Genomic DNA, 21,373 nt, shown 5'->3' on the forward strand with positions numbered 1-21,373 from the left:
GGGCCACAAACTGTTGCGGCTACTTAGCCATAACGCTAACTGCTGGTCCCTTAATATTTTTAATAAGTATATTCCATATAATATTTTGGACACACATATTAAGAGCTACTTATTATTGGGGCTGGCAAATGGCATGGTAGTTAAGGCACTGTTCTCCCACATGGCAAGCCACAGTTTGAGTCCCTGACCTGGCGGCTTGCTTTTTCACTTTCCCTTTCTCTCCACTTCTCTCTGTGTCTCTCTCTGGTGAGCAAGCATGCCCTGAAGCAAATTTAAAAAAATAATAATAATTGATAAATAATTTTTTTTTTAAAAAAGAATTACCTATTGTTTATCTGAAATATAAGTTTAACTGGACATTCAGTATCTTTATTTGCTAATAAATCTGGCAGCCCTATTCCCAGGTAACTACAAATATATATTTTTTTAACTCTAAGTGCTTTTCACATTTTATTTCTTCTGCTTAGCTGAAGCCAGAGGCAAGTTTAATATTACTATAAATACTGACACCTCTATCAAAATCTGTTATCACTTCTGGTCTTTAAATAAACAATACTTTTAAGACTAAAGCGCCCTCACCAAATGGACACTCTCACAGTTCTCTTTTATGAAAAGAACACAAGCTAAATTTACCTCCTGATAGTATAGATATCAAATTACTATTCTTGTTGTAAATCAGTATCTTCTTTGAAATCTCACCTCTTTCCAAATGCTAACATAATCATTCATTAGCTGATAAATGCATTTTTCACTTTAGGCAAGAAAACATTCACATTTCAGAGCACACCTTGCATATAAGCCCTGCTGGTCTGTCCAGTCCCTCCTCATTGGCTGGCTTACAAGTGGGCTCTCTTTCACCCAGAAGAGATTCCTCAGTTGTCCTAGACTTCTTTGCCACACACTCTTCTCGTCATGCCATTAAGTTCGCATTAAGTTTAACACTTTGCAAGGGCTTGGCATCCACTAGTTTGTAACTTTACACACTGTTTTATATAATATTATTGTTATCTGATACAATATTCTAATAAAAAAGTCAAAAAGTTTAGGGAAGGCTACTGACATAACTGACAGAGTTCCACACTAGAGAAAGATTACTGAACATACACATGAAAATGTTCAATAAATAACTCTTCAACCTCTTTATAAATAAATGCAGTTTAGCTTTTATTTTTGACTCACTATCTCACCCACAAACATGCCAAGCAGGCATTCAGATGCCTCTATGAGCCAGGCATACATGAAATTGCCAAAGGCAACCCTTTGCTTATGTGGTCTCCATTAAGAACTACAGAATCCTTCCTTCAGAAGGATAAGTATTTCCAAAAAGCAAAATAAATGAGAGGCTAGAGGAAAAGGAAACTATTAGGGCTTGATATATACTTAGAAACAAGAAAGTGGGCCTGGCAGGTGGCTAAGGTCGCTAGATTCCCACAAAGCCAACCATAGTTCGAGTTCCGGACCTGGTGGCTTGCTTTCTCACTTTCCCTCGCTTTCTCTCTCGCTCTGTCCTCTACAGTCAAATTAAAATAAATAAATTAGAATAATAAAAAAAAAAACAAGAAACTACCTCACTAATTAGACAGCAGAATAGGCACAGGGGTTATTTACTTAGCTGATCTATCTTAGGCCCAAGAACAGAAAGCTGTCTCTGGGAGTGAGAGGCGAATGAGGAGGCAGGTATGTGAGCAGCTAGAGACAAAGAAAGAGCTAAGTGGCAAACATCAGCAGTGTGAACAATGAGTGTTTCTTCTAACCATTGTTACTTTACTTCTCTTATAATTTATTACGAAAAATTAGAGAAATAGAAAAAGCCTAACGAACAATATAATAAACTCACTATCCAGATTATAAAACAAAGCATTATTGAAGCAAATGGGTTAAAGCTCCTGTGTTCCTTTCCCTGAATGACTGCATTCTCATTCCATATTCCCAGATATAGACACTATTCTAATTTTGGTGACTTTCCTGCATTTATATGTATTTCATGCATTTATTACATAAATATACACAGGTAATGTACAGTATTATTTTGCATGTTTTAGGTTGTATATAAAAACATTCATATAGAATGCATTATTCCTCCACTTTCTTTTTCCTTCATTACATGAATATGAATTAATCTTGTTAAGTGAAGACTGTTCTCTCTACTTTACAATATTATGCTGTTAAGCGTAATTTTTTGTAGATATTACCCTAATAATTGGCAATTAAACTGTTAATTTTTTGATACTATAAACAAGGGATCACCAAACTATAGCCTATGAGCAACCAGCTGACTTTTTAACGATATTTTATTGGAGCAAAGCCAGGCCCATTCATTTTTGTATTACATATGGCTACTTTAGTTCTACAACAGTAGAGTGGAATTGAGCAGTTTTCATTGAGAGACCATATGACCACAAGCCTAAAATATCTACTATCTTGTCCTTTAAGACAAAGATTACCAATCCGTGTTATAATCAATGTTGCTATGAATGTTCCAGTACCCATGTGGGATACTTTCTCTAGGAAATACCATTAGAAAATAATTGAGGGTTGTAGGGTAGGCAAAATCTTATTATTACTAGATTATATAAAAATATTTCCACCTTGGAAATACATGTTCAAAGAACATTCTGATTTTTTTCTAATATTAATAACTTTTGCCCATTTAAAAATGAATACTTTCTTCTTTCTGATTTGTAGAAGATCAGTACACACACACACACACACACATAACTAATGCTTTATCAGTTATATATTAACTACATCTAAGTCGGTAGCTCACTATTTTGCCTTTTACATTTTTTCCATGCCTCAGTTACAGAGGAAAAAAAAAATTATAATGACCGTTCACTTCAGAACTGTAAAGATCACATGACTTAATACAATAAGAGTACCTGGCACATAGTAAGTGCTCTACAAATGTTAACTATTTTTTGGTAGTGTTTTTAGAGGAAAATAGGTCTTAATTTTAATGTAAATTAATCAATCTGTCCCTTTATTATTTGTGCTGCCTTTTCTAAGAAATCCTGCTCTACCCATTCAATTTTTGTACCCACCATGTGACATAGCAACCTCATCTTGTTTATGTATGTATTATTCTTATATTTAAATGCCAAGAACAGCACTTTCTGCTAATCTAGTTTCAATTAACTATTCAATATGAAATTTTCTTAAAATCAAAGAACTATTTTAATACTGATCTCGTTAAAAATCCAAGTACAGAGAAAATTCCGTTTACTATAACACAAATTTTTTTCCATTAAAAATTAAATAAAAGGGACAACTGCTTCTGTCCAAGATAGAGCAACAGGAACTAAGTGTACCTTACCAATTAAAACAAAATATAGACAAAATTATATAAAACAATAGTTTCTCTGGCATTGTGATTAGGCAACAAAGACAGTGATCCCCAAGATCTGGAGACCAACTGAGGTGAACTCTAACTAAAAGTCTAGCTTACTAGCATTGAGACAGTTTCTGGAATGAAGCATAGCAGGGAAAAACCCAGGCAGAATCCTGAACTCTCTGAGTTGAGTTGAGAACTGCTAACTGGGAGACTAAATTAGTTAAGAGTAATCTGGGGGGGCCAGCAGGTGGTGTGGTGGTTGAGGCACTGGACTCCCACGAGGCTGACCATGGTTCAAGTCCTGGACCTGGCAGCTTGCTCTCTCTCTCTCTGTCTCTCTCTGATCAAATTAAAAAATAATAAATAAAACTAAATAATTATTTTTTAAAAAGGGTTATCTGGACAGAGTACCAAAGAAAATATAACTGCAAAATAATAAACTTAAAAAAATTCTATACCAATGTTCACAACAGCATAAATCACACTAGCCAAAAGGTTGAAATGACCCAACTAAACAAAAATAATGATATATACATATAAAGAAACATTATTCAGCCTTAACAAGGAATGAAATCCCAAAACATAACTACAACATAGACGAACCTTGAAAACATTATGCTAGAGGAAATAAGACAGTCACAAAATGGCAAAAATTGTATGATTTCACTAGAATAAGGTACCTAGAGTAGTCAGATTTATAAAGACAGAAAGCTGAATGATGGGTGGCAGGTGGTGGATACAGAGAACTGCTGTTTAATGGATACAAGATTTTCAGTTTGGGAAGATAAAGTCCTAGAGATGGATGATGGTGATGATTGTATTACAATGTGAATATACCTAACACCAATGAACTGCTTAATTATTATTATAACAATAAATCTTATATTATGCATATTTTACTAAACTAAACATAATAAAACCATTTAGACAAAAATAGTATTAGTATAGAGTTTCAACAATAGCACAAAGGTCCAGAGAACAACAGAACGTATATTATTGTACTATGAGTGAGATAGTATACTATCACTTGAAGGTAGATGTATATTGTAAGTCCTAAAGCAAAAAAGTTAAATTAAAAATCCAGTAAAGGAGATATAATAGAATAAAAAAGATATTCAATTAGTCTGTTAGGAAGCAGAAAAAGGAAAAAGAAACAAATGAGAAAAAGTATTAAGTTAATAGCAATAAAATAAATTTAAATCAATAATTATATTAAATGTAAATGACCTATAAAAGCTGATGACCAATGTCAGTGACACAGAAGTAACACAATTCTTCATGCTGCTGAGGTGACATGGGAAGGTCCTAGGTTCATCTTCCTGTTTAGGCCAGCCACATGCATACATGCCGTGTAATATCAGCTGACTGAGGCTACAGCTGAATTGTAGCATGAAAACTCTCTTGCAGGTGGGGAAGGGGGCATTCCTCTCTCTCTCTGTCTGTCTAATGGAAGGAATAAATAAACTTTTTTTTTTAAAAAAAATTGAGGTTATCATACAGGATTAAAAATTTTTTTTCGGGGCCAGCAGTTAGCGTAATGGCTAGGTCGCTGGACTCGCATGTAGTCGAATGTGGTTCAAGTCCTGGACCCGGTGGCTTAAGACTCACGCCGGGCGCGTGTGCGTGCATGCCCAAGATCCTGAGAGGAGAATGGAGGAGAAGGGACTGCGATGTGGCCATCCCCCCTGGGGGGTGATTTCTCACTTTCTCTCTCTCTGTCTCTCTGTCTGTCTGGAGAGAGCAAACGCCCTATGGCAAAAACCTCTCCAAAAATTTTTTTTTTAAATTATTATTAATTTAATTTTATTCATTCATTCATTTATTTTAATTTGACCAGAGAGAGACAGAGAGAAAGAGATAGGGAAAGGGAGAAAGGAAGCCGCCAGGCCCGGGACTCGAACCATGGCCAGCCATGTGGGAGTGTCCAGCACCTTAACTACCATGCCACCTACTGGTTCCCACCCCCCCAAATTTTTTTTTCAAGATCTATATTACATGCTACATACAAGAAACATATCTAAAATAAATTAAAGATCCAAATAGGTTAACAGGAAAAGATATACCATACTAATTCTAATCAAAAGAAAGGTGGAGTACCTCTATTAACAGCCAACATTTCAAAGCAAAGAATATTACAATGAATAAGGTCATTTTATAATACTAAAGTCATCAACATAAGCATCTCAACAGATGCAGAAAAGCATTTGAATACATTCCACATGAATTTCTGATGAAAACTGTTAACAAAGTAGGAATAGTAGGGAACTTCTTAAACCTAGTAAAGTGCATTTTAAAAAATGAATAGGGCTGACCTCGTGGTCTAGTGGTTGAGGGAGTCAGACCCCTATGGCTGACCACAGTTCAAATCGTGGCCCTGGGGACTTGAAAAATTTCACGATATTTCAAAATAATTACAGAACTGCTCTTTAACTGCCAAAATTGTGCCAATGAAGCTGTGGTTTTGGACAGGGTGCTATCGAGCTATGACATCCATCTGCGACCAAAAGAGGTGCCCCTGTGCCTATGAGATTATCTATCTATGTCTCCAGCATTGAACAGATTTCAGAAATGAATATGGACTATACAATCATGATGTTTTTCCATCAAACCTGGAAAGACTCATGTTTAGCATACCACGAGACCAACCTGAACCTGAGCCTGGACTCTCGGGCTGCATGAGAAGTTGTAGGTCCCCGACTGCTACTTTCTGAATAGCAAGGATGCTTTCGTGCATGAGGTGACCATGGACAATTGCATGTTTCAGCTTCACCCAGATGGGACGGTGCAGTATGGCATCCAACTCACCACCACAGCAGCTTGTTCCCTGCATCTGCGCAAATTCCCTCTGGACAAGGAGGACTGCAAGCTAGAGGTGGAAACCTTCGGCTACACAGTTGAAGACATCATATTATTCTGGGAAGACAATGGGGATGCTGTCCAGATGACTGAAGAGCTACAGATCCCTCAGTTCACCTTCCTGGGGAGGACAGTTACTAGCAAGGAGTGTATTTCTACACAGGTTCCTACATGCACCTGATACTGAAGTTCCAGGTCCAAAGGGAAGTTAACAGCTACCTAGTGTAGGTCTATTGGCCCACTGTTCTCACCACAATTCTCTCCTGGATATCACTTTGGATGAACTATGATTCCTCTGCAGCGAGGGTGACACTTGGCCTGTCTTCAATGCCTGTCCTGACCACCATCAACTCCCATCTGCAGGATAGACTCCCCACGTTTCCTGTATCAAGGCCATCGACATCTATATCCTGGTGTGCTTGTTCTTTGTGTTCATGTCCTTGCTGGAGTACGTCTATATCAACTACCTTTTCTACAGCCAAAGACCTCGGCGTCATAGGTGACGTAGGAGATCCTGACGAAGAGTCATCGCCGGCTACTGCTACCAGGAAGTGGTGGTGGGAAATGTGCAGGTTTGACTTTTTGACTGACGATCGGCTTTCCCTGAGCACTTCTCAAGCCCAGGCATAGCACTTGGCCCTTTCACACTGCATAATTCCTTCAGCCCTCACGCACGCGCACCCGCAGCACACGCTTGTGCACACACACACACACACACACACACAGCAGTTAATAAAGAAGTAGAACCATTAAAAAAATAAGAAGAACTAAGAGCCATACAAAAAGAGTATCTATTGTATGATTTCATTTATTAGCTTCTAAAAAATGCATACTAAAGTACAGTGACAGCAGTTCAGCAGTCATCTGGGAATGTGGAGAGAAAAAAGACTACCACAGAGATATAAATAAATTTTGAGGGTGATGGATGTTAATCACCTTGTATATTGATGGTTTTAGAAGTAAAAACACTCAAAACTTATCAGATTCTGTACTTTAAATATATATATTGTCAATTATACCTCAATAATTCTTACAATACCCAAAATATGATAGTTATCTAGTGCCTTTTTTCAGTATCTCGTCATTCCCAAATATAGCAATTACAAAATTAAAAAAAAAAATTGAGAGGTTTTCGCTATAGAGCCTGTGCACTTGCAAGAAGGACAGAGAGAGATAGAGAGACAGAAAGCGAGAAATCACCCCCCACAGGGAATGGCCACGCCGCAATCCCTTCTACTCCATTCTCCTCTCTGGATCTTGGGCACACACATGCGTCCGGCCTGAGTTTAAGACATCGGGTCTGGGACTTGAACTATGGTCGTCCACATGGAGTCCAGCAACATAGCCATTACGCCAACTGCTGGTCTCCAAATAAAATATTTAAAAAGCTTATTCATTTCAGGCCAGGTGTTGGCTTGGTTACTGAGGTAGCTAGATCCCAAAGGGTCAACTGCAGCTTGAGTTCTGGATCTGATAGCTTGAAAGACATAACAGACATATAGAAGCATGTGCTCAAAGTCCCAAGAGGAGAATGGAGAAGGGATCGCAGCATGGCCATTCCGCTCCACCACTCCCACACCCCAGGAATGGTGTTTTTTCACTCTCTCTCTCTCTTTGGTAAGAACATACTCTATAGCAAAAATCTTAAAATGAAAAAAAAAAAAAGGATTATTCATTTCTTCCATGAGTGAGAGATACAGAGACAGAGAAACAGCATCTTCAGAAAGGTTTTGAAGTGGTAATATACCTCGAGCTCCAACCACCTGCAGATTATGGTCACACAGCTGCCCAGAGTACTCAGAGAAGTCTCTACACAAACCTGGAACCTTCCCATGTAGATCAACTACACAGTATTGTTACTGCATGGGAAATAATTTTTTTTTCTTTGGGGGGAGAGGTTTTCACTATAGGGCTCATGCGCTTACCAGGCAGACAGAGAGAGACATAGAGACAGAAAACGAGAAATCTCCCCCCAGGGGGAATGGTCACACTGCAATCCCTCTCCTCCATTCTACTCTAGGGATATTGGGCAAGCACACATACGCGTCCGGCATGAGTTTTAAGTCACTGGATCCGGGACGCGAACCGCGGTTGACTACGTGGGAGTCCAGCGACTGCTGGTTCCCGGAAATAATGTTTTCAAGAGCTATTTATTATTATGCAACACTAAAGCAAAAGATAGAAAACCAAAGTGTGTATAACAGAGGGATGGGTCCATCAACCATGGTTTATCTATAAAATGTGAAACTATATACATGGAAATGCTATGCTACAATCCCCAGGATATAGTGTCAAGTATGTATACTGCACTGTTCAGTACAGTGGCCATTGGTCACTTGAAGCTATTTAAATATAAATTATTAAGTAAAATTTAAACATTTAGGCCTAGTCCATGGTGTGGTGGTTAAGGTGGCTGAATCACAAATGGCTGGCTGCATGGTTTAAGTCCCAGACCTGGCAGCTTGAGAAGGGACTACAGTGTGGTTATCCCCCCCTAGAGTATGCGTTCTTCATTTTTCTCTCTCTCTCTCCCTCCAGTGAGTACAAGTGTCCTACAGCAAATGAAGAAAAGTTTAAACATTTAGTTCCTCTGTTAAAGCAGTCATGTTTCAGCGGTTCAATAGCTAGCTGCATGTAGCTAATAGCTACCAAGTTAGGCAGCTAATTATAAAACATTTTCTTTTCTTTTTAAAAAGAATTATTCATTAATTTTATTTATTATTATTTCTTAATTTGACCAGAGAGAGACAGAGAGAGAGAAGGAAAGTGAGAAAGTAAGCTGCCAGGGTAGGGACTCAAACTGCATTTTGCCATGTGAGAGTCCAGTGTCCCAACCATTATGCCACCTGCTGGCCCCACTATAACACGTTTTCAACCTCACAAAAAGTTCCATTAGGGCCAGCCCTATAGCACAGTGGTTAAGCACAGTGCATGGGGAGCCAACCACAGTTTGCATCCCAGCCTTGGCAAGTGGGCACCTGTGTATGTGTGCCCCAAATCCTGGTGGGTTGAAGAAATGGAGGAAAAAAGGATTGTAATGTGATGATACCCCATGGGGGGACGGAGTTTATTCCCCCCACTCCACCAACAAGCTTATTAGCCACCCTGTGGCACCAAAAAAGAAGACAAAATAAGAAAGTTCCATTAGAGGGCACTGATACAGAGTATCTTTGAAAGGACAAAGAGAACTTGGTTACAGAGACTTTCCAAGAATAAAAGAATGACAGGGACACTTAGTATTCAATATATACCCATTTAAAACTTCTGAACCTTGTGGGACCAGCAGATGGCATAATGGTTATGTCACTGGACTCCCACATAGCCAACTGCCGTTGATCCTGGACCCAGTGGCTTGAAATTCACTTAGGATGTGTGTATATACATGCCCAAAATCTCAAAAGGAGAATGGAAAAGGGATTTGGTCACTCCCCTGGGGGGTTATTTCTCATTTAGTTTCTGTCTCTCAGGTGAGTATACATGCCCTATAGCAAAATCTCTCTTACAAAAAAAATTCTGAATCTTGTAACATATCATACTATCTACTAGGTCATCAGAAACATCATGACACATTTTTCTGTTTTTCTATACAAAAATGCATCATAACTTCTCTGACAATCCAATATTTACTTATTTATCTATTTTTGAGAGAGATTTTTTGTTTCAGGGCGTGTGTACTCACTAGACAGAGACAGAGACAGAAAGCAAGAAATCACTCCCCAATGGGGATGGCCACACCGCAATCTCTTCTTCCCTATTTCTCCACTTGGGACTTCCGGCACACATGCATGTGGACCAGCCTGTTTCAAGTCACTGGGTCTGGGACTTGAACTGTGGTCAGCCACATGGGAGACCAGCGCCTTAATCATGATACCACCTGTTGGTCCCCCCTTCCCCAACAACTCAATATCTAAAAATGCCTTGTCTGATTCTCAAAAAATTCCTTGATTTATAATAATTAGAAGCATAAAAGGTTCTGAGATAACAGGACAAGTTAAGAGACAAAAATCATCTCTCCAAGATTAGCTAGAAATACTGGTGACCACTACCTTAACTTTATTAAACTTTCATCTAAATGCTGTACTATTTGGGATACCATGCAAAAGATCATACCTTTCCTATTTCTGAGGAACTAAAGGGAACAGTGACAGAAAAACATATCCAAAGAAAAATGCTTAGAAGGCATGAAAGAATGTTAGTGGTCAAAGGCACAGGGGACAGTTTCATTCTTCTGGGAAGGAAGACACAGGTCACACTGTCACATCTATTTCTCTTCTCCTTTTCTTGTACTTGCATTTAAAGCTCTACAGAGGAGCACTTAAAAGCAACATAGTGTATCAGTTCAGTTCTGAGACCATTTTTCCTAAATGTCCTGTTTTTTTCAAATATTATAATACACTAACCAAGTTATTAATTGCTACATGTCTCAATCATTCCACCTATAAAGGGAAATCATTATTTAACCAATATTATTTATTAAGACGATTTTGCTGAAGAGAGGTAGCACTCAAACTTCTGTGGAGAATAACACCACCACAATGGCCAGGTGCTCTAAAACAAATTATGTTTAAATCAGTATTTATTTCTTATGGGAAGAGTGTCACCTTGGGGAGTTTGTAGGACCTGGAGATGATGCTAAATGCAATATATGAAAATCTACTCTTGAAGAAAAAATATTTACGGAATCCCAGTCTATGTGCTCTTCCTGCCCGTTCACACTGCAGTCCCATCCTCTTTCTCCTCAATGGATCTCAATAACTGCTGAGACCTAGCCTAGCTCCAGAGTCCTGGCTTTTCACCACTGCCCAATATATACTGTCTTTCCTTTCATAGTGAGTATGACAGGTCAGAGACTGGAGCAGCAGGCAGAAGGCCAAATTGGAGTCCACAAGGGCCATGAATTTGTTCTCACACAACTGATGACCAGGAAACCTACCCAAATTTCAGGATTTTGCATTACTGAGAAAGGAAAAATAGCACAATACAGTCCTACTACTCAGGAATGTCATTTTATCTAGTCATATCTAGTTACTTGAGAATGTCACCTTACTGAACAAAACTTCCTACAAAACTAAGGCCAACCAAGTGGAAAAGCACAACCTAGGGAGACAGTGATGACACAATCTCTTCTTCATTCTCCTCTTGGGATTTGGGCATGTACACACACGTACCCAGCTATTTTTCAAGCAGCTATATCAGGGACTTTAACCATTCAGTCATCCATGAAAAATCCAGTTACTTTAACTATCACATTACTGGCTGGACTGCAAAATTTGTATTTCCAAGTTATTCTGAAACAAATTTTTAAATGTAAATAATTTTTAGATGTAGTAATTGAAAATAGTATAATTAAAATAATGCCAACACTGTTTCAAACAAGTGCAACCATGAATAAATCTCAAAATTTATGTGGTCTTACACTACTATACATTTATCTAAGGATGTGAGACAGATGAAAATGAATTTACTTTCATGGAAAGTCACAAACAAGTTTCCTAAAGTGTGTCAGCTCCACAGCCCACAGGCAATGAGCATCACTTGCCTGTGCCAGTCGTATCACCAACCAACATTACTGTGAAGGCCATGAAAGAAGCTGTTACTACTTTGGTTTAATCCCCGGCACAGGCCAGAGCAGCAGATCGAGCAGAACTTTCTATCAGTGGCAGGTCTCCCAAGTTCTCTTGATGCCACAGAATTCATAAATGGGATCAGTATGTTCTAAAAAAACATGGTACTGCAAACGGAAAAAAAGGTTCCACAGCATCAAGCAGTGTAATACTTGAAACCTCATCATTAAAGTGACAGTTTTCAAGTGCCATTTATGATGCCCTAGTCTGGAAACATCCCAGCTAACCCATCTGATCAACAATTTCACAGATGGAAGCACTTGATGGCTAATTGGCAAGTCTATTATTCAAATAAAACAGCTCTCTGTACCTCTTTTCTCATTATTACAAGTAAAGGTACAACAGGACTGGCCAATGAAATTAACTTAAGACAAACCTCTTTCCCAAATATTTTTTCTTGAAATCAAACAACATATTTTGGCAATTAGTTTAGAGCACTAATCTATTTCTCAGTAGTAAAAAAAAAAAAAAAAAAAAAAAAAATTTAAAAACTAAAAGGAAACAAAAATCTTTTTTCTAAAAGTAGTACTATTTATAACTTCTATCTTTATAGATGTGTCCAAATACATATTACCTTACAGAATAAAATGAATGCAATATTCACTCATTCCTTAAATATTCTTAAAACACAGACCAAATATTACATGTCAGCATAAAGAAAAATTCTTTTAAATATTTTAGATTTTCTAAAAATTTTTAAAGAAACATCTTGCTCTTCATCTACATATTACAATAAAAATTACAAAACTGGGGAACCAGCAGTTAGCGTAATGGCTATGTCGCTGGACTCCCACGTAGTCGACCGCGGTTCGTGTCCCGGACCCGGTGGCTTAAAAAACTCACGCTGGGCGCATGTGCGTGCATGCCCAAGATCCCGAGAGGAGAATGGAGGAGAAGGGACTGCGGCGTGACCATCCCCCCTGGGGGGTGATTTCTCTCTTTCTGTCTCTATGTCTCTCTCTGTCTGTCTGGCGAGCGCACGCGCCCTACAGTGAAAATATCTCCCCCCCAAAAAAAAAATTACAAAACTGTACCAGCCAGTGGTATGGTGGTTAAAGCAACTGGATCCTACATGGCCCAAGAGTGCAGTTCAAGTCCTAGACGCAATAGCCTAAAAAACACATCGTGCACATGTGCATGCATGCACAAAATCCTGAAAGGAGAGGCAAATGGGAGAGAAAGAATCCCAGAATGATCACCCCTATGGAGATGCTTTTTCAATTTTTCTCTCTCTCTGGTGAGTACTCACAGCCCCGGCCAAAAAAACAAAAACAAAAACAAAAACAACTATTTCGTTGTATTGATTTATGAAGCAAGTAACCAGTGAAACACTACAGATTTTATCTACCTGAGAAAATGCTGTTGATGCAGTATAGACTTTGGCATCAGATTGACTTGTGTTCCAACTCTAGCTCCACTTCTTGTCTGTTCCATGACTTGACCCTATAATATGGAAATAATTATCCCAACCCAGGTAGGACTGTTGTGAGGATCAAATGAGAAAATTAAATACAGTCATGCATCACTTAACAGCAAGGATGCATTCTGAGAAATGCACTGTTAGGGTGATTTTGTCATTATGTGGCTATAACAGAATGTACTGTACTTATAGCCTACTATTCACCAAGGCTGTATGGAATAGTCTATGTTCTCATCATGGGACCACTATTATATATGTAGACCCATATGTACCAAAATGTCATTAGGTAGTGCATAATCATACATTAATACCTCACATCAGAACAGGAGAGGTATCTAGCATGAGTTCACCTGGCTCTTTTCTGCTCCCCCACCTCGCATCTGTAAATTCTACAGGGGTAATCTTGGTATAGTTTATAAAATGTGTGGGTTCTCTTTATGGATCCAGACAGTTGCTCTAGTGCTCTCTAGCAATGGCAATCCCTATGCAGTGTACCTGGCAGTCTCTTTACATAGAACTTGTGTATTAAGAAAAATTATGTGGATCAGCCTTATGGCCTGGTCATTAGGGGAAGTAGGATCCCACAAGGCCAACCTCCTGGTTTGATTCCTGGCTCCAATGGCTTGAAAAACATGCCAAAGACATGTGCACTCATGACCCAAGTCCCAACAGGATGGAGAAATGGAGAAGGGAATGTGGCATGATCATGTCCCATTCAGAAATGCTTTCTTCCTCTCCCTCTCTTTCTCCGACAAGCACACAAGTCCAATGGGAAATTTAAATTTTTTAAAAAGAGAAAGAAAAATTATGCATGGATTTCAAGTATTTTGCACCAAAGTAAACTTCCTTAAGAAAGGTTTTGCTATAGGGTGCTACACTCACCAGAGATTAGACAAGAGAGAGGGAAAATGAGAAATCACCTCACGTGGGGATGGTCATCCCATGATCCCTTCTCCTTTCGGGATTTTGGGCACACATACAGATGTACCCAGGTCTAGGACTTCAACTGTAGCAGCTGCCATGTGGAATCCAGCATCTTACTCTCTACATCACCTGCTGGTCCTACTACCTATTCTTGATAAGCATTTGCTTCCCAATACACATGCTCTGGCATTTATTTACAATACTAGAAAATAAAGAAACAATGAATAGAGAGCTATCATAGGCGGGCAACCATGTAATAAAGAGGGGAAATGTAGAAGTATACCTTTATTTACTAATTATTGTCCCCAAGCTCTCCCAGTATGTCCTACATAGGCATTTGGTCTTCTAGATGGTGATTTCTTGCTTTCTGTCTGTCTCTTCAGCAAGTTCATGTGCCCTATATCAAAAATCTTCCTTAAAAAACAAAATAAAACCAAAACAAAAAACAGTCTTTTGGATGTAAGAGCCTGTGAAATTATAGGCACTAGTTTGAGGTTGCCCCTGGGAAACCATTGCCCAGGGCAATCAACTCAGATACCATCCTGCAGAGAACCACAGGTCCTACCTGCCCAGGTTCTAAATGGGCATGATACCTGAAGAACTGTCCAAATGATAATATGAACTGAAGAGCTGGAAATTATGTTATCCAAGTATAAGAGAAAACCCAAGGACCAGCAGGTGGTGCAGTGGTTAAAGGGGCTGGATCCTCACATCGCCCACCGTGGTTCGAGTCCCGGACCTGGTAGCTTGCGTTCCCTTTCTCTCTCTCTCTGGTCAAACTGAAAAACAGTAATGATAAATGGAATTAAATTAAAAAATATCAAAAAAGAAAAAGGGAGAGAAACCCAAAGATCGATGTGCTGAATCAGCGATGTAGGTGATAAATCAAACATGTAAAGCCATGCTAAGTAGACAACAGAAAGACTAAATCTTCTGTGACTATAACATCCTATACATTTGAAACACTGAAATTATACTTCAATACCTTATTCCTATGTTACACAGAGGTATTTTCTCTTGTCTTCCAAACCATAGACTCCTTATACCAAAAGTATATCAGATGTCACAGATCCATCTACATTTGTGATTTCAACTTTACAGCCTAAACTTTTCATTTGTCTCATAATTTTGATATTCTCTTATTTAATCAGAATGGATTAAATCTGGAGCACCATTTCACTGTTACTGAAAATATATCCTCACTACTTTGTGTTCTAAAAGAATTGAAACACAATCACTTACTGTATTTTCTTATCAAAATAGAAATTTCAGTCATATGTTTCCCTTTGAAAGTACTATCTACAACTAGACTGCTCACCCAAAATGAGAAAAATTAACACTATCACAACTAACCTGTTTACACAAATTAAATATTAGATCAAGAAAGTCATGCACATTTTTTCTCTGCAAAAATAAGTCATGATTCCCCAACAACTCAACATAATGCACCCAACAAGAAATTTGTTTCCTGGAACCAGCAGATGGCGAAGCAGTTACTTCGTTGAACTCCCACAAGGCGGACTGCAGTTGCAGCCCTGGACCCAGTGGCTTGAAAGCCACGCTGGTCCATGTGCATGCATGCCCAAGACCCTAGGAGGAGAATAAAAGTGACGGGATTGCTGTGCAGCCATCAGTCCCACCCCTACCTTTTGGCCGCCACACCAGGAAATGATTTCTCACTTTCCTTCTGTGTCTGTCTCTATCTCTCTAGGAGAATGCATGCACCATAAGGCAAAAACCTCTTAAAAACAAATCAAAAGAAATTTATTTCCACTTTACTTGAGAACCTTCAAGAGAAGATCTGAGTCCTTTCAGGAGCACAACATTTTTCATAGGGTTTAATATCTATTCAGAAGACTTACACTACAATGACAACCAGAAAGACTAAGTTCTAATTAGCTTGCTGCTGACCTGACTTCTTTCTTACATTTTTAAGCAGAAACATTAAGTATATGAATGAAATGATCATAAAAGATATTTTTTAAAATAATAGAATTATAAACCGACAAGACCAGTAAATGAAAAAACTTTTAAAATCTTGTATTTTTGCTTTTTTTCTAAATCAAAGTAACTACTGAGTTATTTACAGTTAAGAAGAAGAGGGCCTGACCAGAGCATCCTGGTTAAGGTAGTTAATCCTACCTGGCCAACTGTGCAGTTGAAGTCCTGGACCCAGTGTCCTGAAAAGCACTTTAGGTGCATGTATGTACATGCCCCAAATCCCAAAAGAAGGGAGAAATAGAGAAAGGATTGTGACATGACCATGCCCCATTGGAGGGTGCTTTCACGCTCTCTCTCTTTGGCAGGTGCATGCATCCTCTGACTACAAAGATTCAAAAAAAGAAAAGAAAAAAAACAGTTAGGAAAAAAGTCCTTTGTAAAGACATGCTTATTTTCATGCTACTACAATTCTTACATTAAAACTAGAGCTCTTTTTTCAAGTATGATAGGTATACATAAAGATTAATTGTACACATTAATCTATGATGGTTCATGCCACAGCAGAATTTCTTAACAGATAAAGAATAAAAATAAAACATAATCTGTCATTTATTTAAAAATATCATTATAATAGCTTCCACTACTGGTTTCGTAAATCTCATCTTCAGGGCATCTAGGTTCTTTAAAAATCTAAGTGTGGGGACGAGCAGTTAGCATAATGGCTATGTCGCTGGATGCCCACATAGTAGACCGTGGTTCGAGTCTTGGACCTGGTGGCTTAAACTCAAGGCCGGGTGCGTGTGCGTGTGTGCCCAAGATCCTGAGAGGAGAATGGAGGAGAAGGGATTGTGGCATGGCCATCCTCCCTGGTGGGTGATTTCTTGCTTTCTGTCTCTCTGTCTCTCTGGCGAGCACACACACTTCATAGCAAAAACCTCTCCAAAAAAAAAAAATCTAAGTGTGATAAGTATAACTCCTTTGTTCAACAATATTTAATGGGTTCCCAACTTACTCTCAAGATAATCTTCTACAAGACCTAACAAGATCTAATCTCTTCCATCTCTCTAGTATTATTCTCTTTAAATCGAAGACTGAGAGAAGATACAGAATATTCTAGTATAGCATGAGAATAAGTACTGAATAAAAAACTCCAATAAATTTCTGATTTTGTTATATTTGGTGGCCTTTTTTTAAAGAGGTTTTTGCCTTAGGGCGTGTGAGCTCGCTGGAGAGAGAGAGAAAGAGACATACAGAAACGGTGAGAAATAATCCTCAGGGGAGATGGTCACACCACAATTCCTTCTCCATTCTTCTCCTGGCATCTTGGGAACACATGCACATATGCCCGGGATGACTTTCGAGTCCCCAGGTCCAAGACTCAAACCCGTCAGACATGTGGGAGTCTACCGACGTAACCACTCCAACATCTGCTGATCCTGGAGACTTTTTCAAAGTACTTAAAAAATGTTATTTAGAGGCCAGCAGGTGGCATGATAGTTAAGGTACTAGAGTCCCACAAGGTCGACCACAGGTCACAAGGTTGACCACAGTTCCAAGTCCCAGACTTAGCAGCTTAAGAATCATGCCAGGTGTGTATGCATGAATCTTAGGAGGAGAATGGAGAGAAAGGAATGGCAGCATGGTTATCCCCTCTGGGGGATGATTCCTCACTTTGTCCCTATCTCTCTCTCTCTCTCTCTCTCTCTCTCTCTGTGTGTGTGTTGAGCACACATCCTCCCATGGCACCAAAAAAAAAATAAAAAAAAAACTTTAAGAACTGTTGCATAATATAATTTAATGCTATTTCATGACATTTTCTTTGCCTTAAAAAAGGGAAAAAAAGAAAGCATTTTGAATATTAAAGAGAGAACAATATATGTAAAGTTAAAGTTCCTTTTGCCTTCCTCCCTTCTCATGAATTTGGTGAGGGTTACCTAGCGCTGTGTTGGACAGCGTGGTAGCCAATAACTTCATATAAATACTTAAATGGAAATGAAATTTAAAACTCAGATCTTCAATTATACTAGGCACATCAAATTGGCTCAATAGGTACATGTGACTCTTAAAATGAAATAAAATATAAAATTCAGGTGCTGACTGGCCTTGCAACACAGCAGTTAAGGGAGCTGGATCTCACATGGCCAACTTAAATTCAAATTCCAGCCTGGTGTCTTGAAAAACTCCAGAAACCTGTGTGTGCATGCCCAAAATCCTGACAGGGAGGTGGAATGGATAAAAAAAAGAATGTGGCATGATCATTTGGGAGTAGAGGGTGCTCTGCTCTCCTCTCTCTGGTGAACACACATGTCCTCTGGGGGGAAAAATTTTAAAATCAGTTCTGCAGTTGCTACAATCATATTTCAAAGCACTTAACAGCCACAGGAGGCTAGTAGTATGTATGCATGAATCTTAGGAGGAGAATGGAGAGAAAGGAATGGCAGCATGGTTATCCCCTCTGGGGGATGATTCCTCACTTTGTCCCTATCTCTCTCTCTCTCTCTCTCTCTCTCTCTCTGTGTGTGTGTTGAGCACACATCCTCCCATGGCACCAAAAAAAAAATAAAAAAAAAACTTTAAGAACTGTTGCATAATATAATTTAATGCTATTTCATGACATTTTCTTTGCCTTAAAAAAGGGAAAAAAAGAAAGCATTTTGAATATTAAAGAGAGAACAATATATGTAAAGTTAAAGTTCCTTTTGCCTTCCTCCCTTCTCATGAATTTGGTGAGGGTTACCTAGCGCTGTGCTGGACAGCGTGGTAGCCAATAACTTCATATAAATACTTAAATGGAAATGAAATTTAAAACTCAGATCTTCAATTATACTAGGCACATCAAATTGGCTCAATAGGTACATGTGACTCTTAAAATGAAATAAAATATAAAATTCAGGTGCTGACTGGCCTTGCAACACAGCAGTTAAGGGAGCTGGATCTCACATGGCCAACTTAAATTCAAATTCCAGCCTGGTGTCTTGAAAAACTCCAGAAACCTGTGTGTGCATGCCCAAAATCCTGACAGGGAGGTGGAATGGATAAAAAAAAGAATGTGGCATGATCATTTGGGAGTAGAGGGTGCTCTGCTCTCCTCTCTCTGGTGAACACACATGTCCTCTGGGGGGAAAAATTTTAAAATCAGTTCTGCAGTTGCTACAATCATATTTCAAAGCACTTAACAGCCACAGGAGGCTAGTAGTACTATATTAGGCTGTAATATAGGACATTTCCATCACTGTAGAAAATTAGATAGTCCTTCTGTAAAACAATTTGTAATATTTGTACTTGAGAGTCACGGACCCTTTTTTAAAAAGTGCTTTTTAAATTTACATTGGTGGGCCCAGTCAGGTAGTGTACACCTGCTGATACTGCTACTCAGCAACTTAGGCCTCAAGGGAAGCCCAGGTTTGGTTCCTTACCCACCATAAAAAGGCATACAGAACAGGAACACATCTGTAGTCGTAGCTACTCAGGATGCTGAGGCAGGTGTATCACAACACAGAGAAACTCTGTCTCAAAAAGATACTTTGTTTACATTAATGTTTTCTTTCTACAATCTGAATTTTTCTCCTAATATATTTATGATGACTCTTAAGCAAAATGATATACAGAATCTAGTTCATTCATTTTAACTGTGGCATACTGCATCATAACACATCTTGCCCCAGACAGACATTTAAATATTTTATTGCTTTTAATACCCCAAACAATGCTATCATATGATCCTTAAATGTGACTCCTAATATACATATAAAATTTCTCTAATGTGAATATATGGAATTGCAATGTCATAGAAATGTGAACTTTTTCAACTTTATTAGATATTGTCAAATTACTCTCCAGAGTGACTTTCATTATTTATACTCCATAGATAGTGTGTCCATTTAACATATACTTGTTGACTATTTGCTAGATAATGTTCTAATCACTGAGCTACAACCCATAACCACAACCCACCTATACACACCATCCCCTTAGAAAAAAAGTTTACACGTGTGACTCTCTCTGGTCAATTTAAAATAAAATGAAAACAAAAAATCATTGTCTCATAAAAAAAATTATAAAAAAAAGAAAAAAAATTTACATAAGAATTATTACTGCCCTAAATGTTCATTAACACTTACAAAAGGCATTCTAAAAAGACAACCTAATAGTTATTTTAGTTTTTATTTCTCCAACATAAACTGACATTGAGTATCTTCATATTCTTTCTTTTTTTAAAAAAAATAATTTATTTTATTTTATTATTGTATATTTTTTAACTCACCAGAGAGAGTGAGACAGAGAGAGAGAAGGAAAGTGAGAAAGCAAGCCGCAAGGGTCAAGACTCAAGCCATGGTAGACCATGTGAGAGTCCCGTTCCTTAACTATAATGCAACTTGCTGACCCAACCAGTTTCATTTTAAATTAACATTTCATTTTCTTGTTTCTATGAGATTGTCTTAATGGTTTGTGATTCTGCTGAATGTGTTGCAGATTAATGTGTTTCACTTATCTTTTCTCCCTCTACTGCTTGCTTGCTTTATTTATTTATCTATGTAGTTTCTGCTGTAAGGTACATGCGCTTGCCAGAAAGAGAAAGGGGAAGTAAGAAATCACCCTCTTGGGGTACGGACATGCCGCATTCCCTTCTCCTTTCTGAATCTTGGGCACGTAAAACATGTGCCCCACTTAATTTCTAGCGCCCGTGTCGGAGTTGAATAGTAGTCAGTCATGTGGGACCCAGCGCCTTAACCTCCTCATCACCTGCAGGCCCTCTACTGCTTGTCTTTTAAATTTGTTTCTGCTATCTTTTGGGGACAAGAATTAGAAATACTGTCTTGAGCCAGCTGAATTAAGAATCTTTCCTTGTGAGTTGTGTTTTCCTATCCTGCGGTTATAAAGACATAAAATTTTTTCTTCCCCCCAAAAAACTGGGGGCAGGATAATCTACTCTGTTTGACATGTTCATATGTTAGTTTATTTAATACTTAAAAATAACCATCTGAGGTAGATATTTTTTTTTTTGGAGAGGTTTTTTTTTGTTGTTTTTTTCTGTTTGTTTGTTTGTTTTCCGCTCTAGGGCAAGTGCACTCGTCAGACAGACAGAGACATAGAGACAGAAAGCAAGAAATCACCCCCCAGGGGGGATGGTCACGCCGCAACCCCTTCTCCTCCATTCTCCTCTCGGGATCTTGGGCACGCACGCACACGTGCACGGCGTGAGCTGTAAGTCACCGGGTCCGGGACGCAAACTGCAGTCGACTACGTGGGAGTCCAGGGACATAGCCATTACGCTAA

The 21,373-nt window shown here is 38.7% G+C and overlaps 1 protein-coding gene and 1 pseudogene across 2 annotated transcripts in view; one reads left to right on the forward strand and one right to left on the reverse strand.

Moving 5' to 3' along the window:
• Window positions 1–6,859, forward strand: part of LOC106736176 (gamma-aminobutyric acid receptor subunit theta pseudogene) — a 26,098-nt pseudogene extending 19,239 nt beyond the window's left edge.
• The window catches only part of PSMD14 (proteasome 26S subunit, non-ATPase 14), a 126,131-nt gene that overhangs the window by 77,139 nt on the left and 27,619 nt on the right, over window positions 1–21,373 (reverse strand). The gene's annotated exons all lie outside the window — the stretch shown is intronic.

Source organism: Tupaia chinensis, unplaced genomic scaffold (assembly GCF_000334495.1).
Source record: "Tupaia chinensis unplaced genomic scaffold, TupChi_1.0 Scaffold000674_2, whole genome shotgun sequence".
NCBI classification, from domain to species: Eukaryota; Metazoa; Chordata; class Mammalia; order Scandentia; family Tupaiidae; genus Tupaia; species Tupaia belangeri.